The sequence below is a fragment of the Melanerpes formicivorus genome, unplaced genomic scaffold (assembly GCF_026170545.1).
Source record: "Melanerpes formicivorus ecotype bairdi unplaced genomic scaffold, bMelFor1.0.p_v2 SCAF_126, whole genome shotgun sequence".
Classification (NCBI taxonomy): Eukaryota; Metazoa; Chordata; class Aves; order Piciformes; family Picidae; genus Melanerpes; species Melanerpes formicivorus.
Window position 1 is genome coordinate 160,032 of NW_027142478.1, and position 6,000 is coordinate 166,031.

The 6,000-nt window shown below is 57.5% G+C and overlaps 1 pseudogene; it reads left to right on the forward strand.

Annotated features, from left to right (window-relative positions):
• Nucleotides 1-4,781: 4,781 nt before the first annotated feature.
• Nucleotides 4,782-6,000, forward strand: LOC137456500 (zinc finger protein 135-like; annotated as a pseudogene).

Here is a 6,000-nt window from a genome sequence, read left to right on the forward strand (position 1 = left end):
TGGGGTCTGGTTCTGCATTTCTGATCTGGATTCTTGTGCTTGGGAGCTGACTCTGACCTTAGTTGCTGGTTCCTGAGCTTGGGGGCTGGGTGTGAGCTTGGCCCCTGTCTTGAATTTAAAATGAGAGAGTTCAGGCAGTTGGAAGTTGAAGCTGAGCTGCTTTGCACTGCAGTGCTTCAGAGTTTGTGGTGCTCCAAAGGCAGATCTCAAAGAGCTGCTGCAAGAGTTGAGCTGAAGTGGCACAGTGCCCTGCAGAGGCAAAAGCTTTTCCCTCGCAGTCAGCCATTGGAATCCTCTCCCCAGGGCAGTGGTGGATTGCCCTGCAGGGCAGAGTTGGAAGGCTCAGCTTGGCAGGGGGCTGGGCCAGCTCCTTTCCAGGCCAGTGTCAGCTGGCAAGGTTGGAGCAGCTGAGCCTTGGGGTCCCTTGCAGCCTGGCATTGTGTGGCAGCAGAGCTGTGCTGCTGGTTTTGAGGGCACTTGGAAAGCTTCTGGAGCATTTGTGCAGAGTGTGCAAGACATCCCTGAGCCTAGCAACTCCCTCAGCTCTCTTCAGAATGAACTCTGCAGAGCTGGAAGAGCTTTCCAGGAATTTGGCAGAGGTTTGGAGGAGTTAGGAAGGGATTTTGGTTCTCCTCCTCCTTGTCCTCTTCCTTGTCCTCCTCTGCCTCATCTTCTTCCTGCTCTCCCTGGAGGCTGCCCTTGGACTCCTAGAATCCTGGAGTGGTTTGGGTTGTCAGGGAGCTGCAAAGGTGCTGCAGTCCAAGCCCCTCTGCAGTCAGCAGGGACATCCTGCACTAGCTCAGGTTGCCCAGAGCCCTGTCCAGCCTGACCTTGAACATCTGCAGGGCTGGGACCTCAACCCCTTCCCTGGGCAGCCTGTTGCAGTGTTCCAGCAGCCTCCTGGTGCAGAACTTGTTCCTCACCTCCAATCTCAATCTGCTCTGCTCTAGTTTGAAGCCATTGCCTCTGGTGCTGTCCCTGCAGGCTTTGCAAAGAGTCCCTCTGCAGCCTTCTTGCAGCCCCCTTCAGGTACCAGAAGGTCACTCTTAGGGCTCCCCAGAGTCTTCTCTTCTCCTCTCCAGGCTGATCACCCCCAGCTCCCTCAGCCTGTCCTGGTAGCAGAGCTGCTCCAAGCCCCTGATCATTTTTGTGTCCCTCCTCTGGGCCCTCTCCATCAGATCCATGTCCTTCCTGTGCTGAGGGCTCCAGAGCTGGCTGCAGTGCTGCAGGTGAAGTCTCAGCAGAGCCAAGTGCCAGGATGGCCTCTGTCCATCTGTGGCCATGCTGCTTTTGGTGCAGCCCAGGCTGCTCTTGGCCTTGTGGGCTGCAGGCTCCCCCTGTCTGTTCCTGTGCAGCTTCTTGTCCAGCAGCAGCCCCCAGTGCTTTTCTGCAGGGCTGCTTCCTATCCCCTCCTCCCCCAGGCTGTCCTGATTGTGAGGATTGTGCCAGGCCAGGGGCAGGACCCTGCCCTTGCTCTTGTTGAAGCTCAGGAGGTTGCCCTGGGCCCCCTCTGCAGCTTGTCCCCTTGAGCTCCTCCAACTTGTTCTGCAGGATATTGCCTTAGGTTTCAGGATGCAGAGAGGCTCTCTTTGAGCCTTGTGAAAGGAGTTGATGCCAAGCTGTGGCCAGAGGGTTGGATAGAATTGGGCAGTTTCCATGGCTGTGCTGTTCAGAGCTGCATCCTACAGTGCAAAGCATCCAATCCACAACAATCCATAGTGTGCCTGGGCCACGGGAGCCAAGCAACCTCCCTAGGCCAAAGCTTCCTCCAGAGCTCCACCAAAGCAGGCCAGAACCCCAGGCCCCAAATGCCTTCCCCCTCCCCCATGCCTCTCTACCCCTCCTCCCCCCATACCCAAGAGCTGCAGTTACAGATTCTGGTAGGCAGCTCCCAGGTGAGCCAGGCTGCTGCAGGCCGCAGTTGGCAGCACTGCCAAGGCCTCAAAGCTCCTCTGCAGAGAGAGATCCCAGAAGCTGTTCCTGGGAGCAGAGAGGAAGGGCAAAGGAGGTTGGAGATCCTGTGCTGTTCCTTTGTAGAGCATGGGTGCAGGCCTTGTGGGAATGAAGTAAGATAGATGACACTTTGTGGTGTCCCTCTGGACTCTGCTGTCCCTTCTGGAGGTCTCTACTCTCTGGTGTAAGACATCCCAGTGCCTTCCACCCACCACAGGGATTCTCCTCCATGTTTTCATCCAGGGGCTTCTGTTGGACCCTATTAGCTGTGTAGATCAGCCCTGGTGATGCTGTGGGACCCTGGGGACTCTTAGAGGGCAGCAAGTGAGTGGAGATGGAGCAATGGATGGAGAGATGGAGGGTGAAGGCTGCAGGGGGTGGGAGGGCTTAGTTCAGCAGATGTGTGGCTCTGCCTGGCTCTGGCCTCCAATGGTGCTGGCAACAGCTGACCCCTGAAGCTCAAAGCTGCAAACCCTGCCTGGCTCAGGACAGTCCCCTGTCCCCTCCCGACATGCAGCACAGCCCAAGCAGGCACTCAGGGCTCCTAGCCACACAGCCCAGCCATCCCCCATGGCAGGAGTCACCTGAGGTCTCACTCCCTCTCTGTCCCCCTTCCTCTCATCAGTTGCTGCCTGAGGTGGCTGCAAGGTCCCTCCCCAGCCCTCATGTGTAACCCCCCCTTGGCTTGGTGCTGTTCTTTCAGCCCTCCAGCTGATCCCAGCCTTTAGTCTCAGGCCCCTTCCATTCTTGTGCTGCTGCTTCCAGCCCAGTTCCTTAGAAGCTTCCTCAGCCACAGCATTTCCCACTCCACCCTTCCAGCTGCAGTGGCAGTGGAGGTGAGGGACACAGGGCTATGGGACAGCCAAGGCAGCAGGGCCATGGATGGGCTGGGAATGAGGGAAGGGCCTGAGAATGGTCAGGCAGGAATTAGGCCTTGTCCCCCCAAGAAGGGGAGAGGATGCAGGGCCCAGGTGGCAAATGTGTGTGCAGGGAATGGCAGAATCTGGCAGCATTTGAGGAGGTGAAAGGAGTGAATTGTGCTGCAGCTCTGCCTGTGTCAGCTGGGAGATGAACAGCAGCCCATGGGCACTGTGCCCTCCCATCAAACCTCATTTTCTCTTGGAGATGTGGAGTGGCAGCTCCAGGAGAACTGCAAAGAGCAAGGTGAGAGAAATGGTCAGGGAGAGAAGGAAGCCAAACTCTTTCCAGTGAGTCTCTTTGGGCTGCAGGTGTGTGAAGGGTGCTGGAGGTGTGAGGTTTGGGCAGGAGCCAGAGATTCCTGCAGCATCCCAGTGAGGGCTGAAGAGGTTTAGCGAGAAGCTGCCCAAGTCCCTTCCCCCTTTGCTGCATCTGCAGAGATCATGAAGCTCCCTTTTCAGTATTCCTAAGGTTGGCAGGGACCTCAAAGATCATCAAGTCCAACCTGTTACCACAGACCTCACGACTAGAGTAGGGAGGACACTACTGCCCACTGCAGGCTTGAACTCACGACCTTCCCATTAAGAGTCTTATGTGCTACCAACTGAGCCACCGTACCAGTGTGTGTGTCCTGAGGGCTGCTGTGATCTTCAATTAGGGAGTGGCCAGCAGAGAGGTGTGTGCAGGGCAGAGCTGAGCACAGAGTGTGTGGGGTGGGGGCAGAGCCAGGGAGGAGAGCTGGGTCCAGAGCAAGATCTGCTGTCAAAGGCAGCTGCAGGCAGCAGAGGACTGGGCAGGCAGTGGGAGGAAGCTTTAGGCAAGGCCTGGGAGAGGCTGTGTGGAGGCAGCTGTGTTGTGGTGCTGGCCTGCAGCTGTGTGCTGGGGACTGTGTGCTGGGCAAGGAGCTGAGTCTGCACTTGTTGAGACCTCCCATCTTGATCAGCCCTGGCTGTGTGCTGTGGCTGTGCTGCTGGGCTTGGGAGCTGCCCCCAGCAAGGCTGAGCTGTGCTGCCTGGTCCTGGGCAGTGCTGAGCCATCCCTTGCAGGTCAGTGCTCTCTGAGACCTTTGCGTCTCTGTGGCAGGAGTTGTGTCCCTCTCTCTCCATCATCCCTGTCCCTGTGTGCTGTGGAAAAGCAGAGTTTGCAGATCTGTCCCTTGGAGCAGCCCAGCAGGTAAGAAACCCAGAGTGGGGCAACAGCAGGACCCCAGCGCCCAGCATCCCAGAGTCCCAGGGCACCTCCCAGCCTCTTCCGCCTCCTCCTGCCCACTACATTTCACCACTCCAGGGGCTGAGGCACATCAGGTGTTGGAATGTGGAAACTCCCCAGGCTTGTGGGGGTCAGTTGTGTGCAGGAGATGATGTTTGGGGTTGGGATTTGGAGGGTGGTGGGAGAAGGTTGGAGGTGGTTTGGTCTTTGTGGGTCAGTGCTGCTGTCTCCATTGCCTGAGCCAGGAGAGATCAAAGGACGGGGCCTGGGCCAGGAACCATGCCGCCAATGCCACCAGGCTTGAGGAGAGCAGGACAAGACCACTTGTAAGCCCCAGGGTACTTCAGGGCACTGATCACAGGAACCTGGGGTCTCAGCACAGGTATTAGAAGTCTGTGCCCACACTGTGGCAGAAACTGAAGGTTTGAGGTCCCCTCTGCGTTCTCTCCTCCAGCTGGGTGTTGGGAGGTGTTGGGAGTCAGGGACTGTCATGATCCAGGTAAGATCTGAGGGTTTGAGGTCCTGGGCTCAGGTGCTTCCATCTTCCATATTGCAGAGCTGTGACTCCTCCCTCCCACAGTATGGCCTCACAGAAGGATCCAGACAAGAGTTGGGAGGAGAAGCAGCACCCAGAGATCAAGTTGGAGAAGCCAATGTGCAGTCCCAAGGGAGAGGAGGATGAGGAGGAAAAAGAGGAGAAGATGGAGGATGATGCTGAGAATGACAACTGTGAAGAGGAGGAGGATGATGATGATGATGAAAGTGACCAAGATGAGGGGGAGGAATGTATGGAGGAGGATGAAGCCAGAGCAGGTCCCTCAGTGTCACCCAAAGAGCTGAATCAGTGCCTTGAGTGTGGGCAGAGCTTCCCAGGTAGCTCAGAGCTAGTGAAGCACCACTGCCCGCAGCTTGGCTCCCGGCCCTTCGTTTGTGGTGACTGTGGCAAGCGGTTCCGCTGGAACTCTGAGCACATCAAGCACCGCCGCACCCACACTGGAGAGAAACCTTTCACCTATGCTGACTGCGGCCAGAGCTTCACCCAGCGCGGCAATCTCACCCGGCACCGCCGCACCCACACTGGAGAGAAACCGTTCATCTGTGTCGACTGTGGTCAGAGCTTCACCCAGCGCGAGCATCTCACCCAGCACCGCCGTACCCACACTGGAGAGAAACCTTTCACCTGTGCTGACTGTGGGCAGAGCTTCACCCAGCGCGGCAATCTCACCCGGCACCGCCGCACCCACACTGTAGAGAAACCGTTCATCTGTGCTGACTGTGGGCAGAGCTTCACCCAGCGCGGCAATCTCACCCAGCACCGCCGCTCCCACACGGGAGAGAGACCCTTCTCCTGTGACAGCTGTGGCAAGCGGTTCAGGGTGATCTCTCATCTTAGGCAACACCGCCTCACCCACACCAGTGAGAAGGCCTTCACCTGCAGGGACTGCGGCAAGAGCTTCAAACACAGGTCCACTCTTACCATCCATCGCCGCATCCACACTGGAGAGCATCTGTTCCCCTGTGCTGAGTGCGGCAAGACGTTCACCAGGAGTACTCTATACATCCAGCACCAACTCATCCACAGCGGTGAGAAGCCGTACAGCTGTGTTGATTGTGGCAAGAGCTTCACCCAGGCTGCAGGCCTCATAGATCACCGTCGCGTGCACATTGGCGATAAGTCTTTCAGCTGTGCTGTGTGGCCAGGCCTTCAGACACAGGAGCACTCTCACTGAGCACCACCGCACCCACACCGGAGTGAAACCTTTCACCTGTGCTGCCTGTGGGAAGAGCTTCAGACGGAGCCAAAGTCTCACTCGGCACCGCCGCACCCACACTGGTGAGATGCCCGTCACTTGTTGCGACTGCGGTAAGAGCTTCACCCAGAAGCGATCCCTCAGCAATCACTGCTGCACCCACAACTGA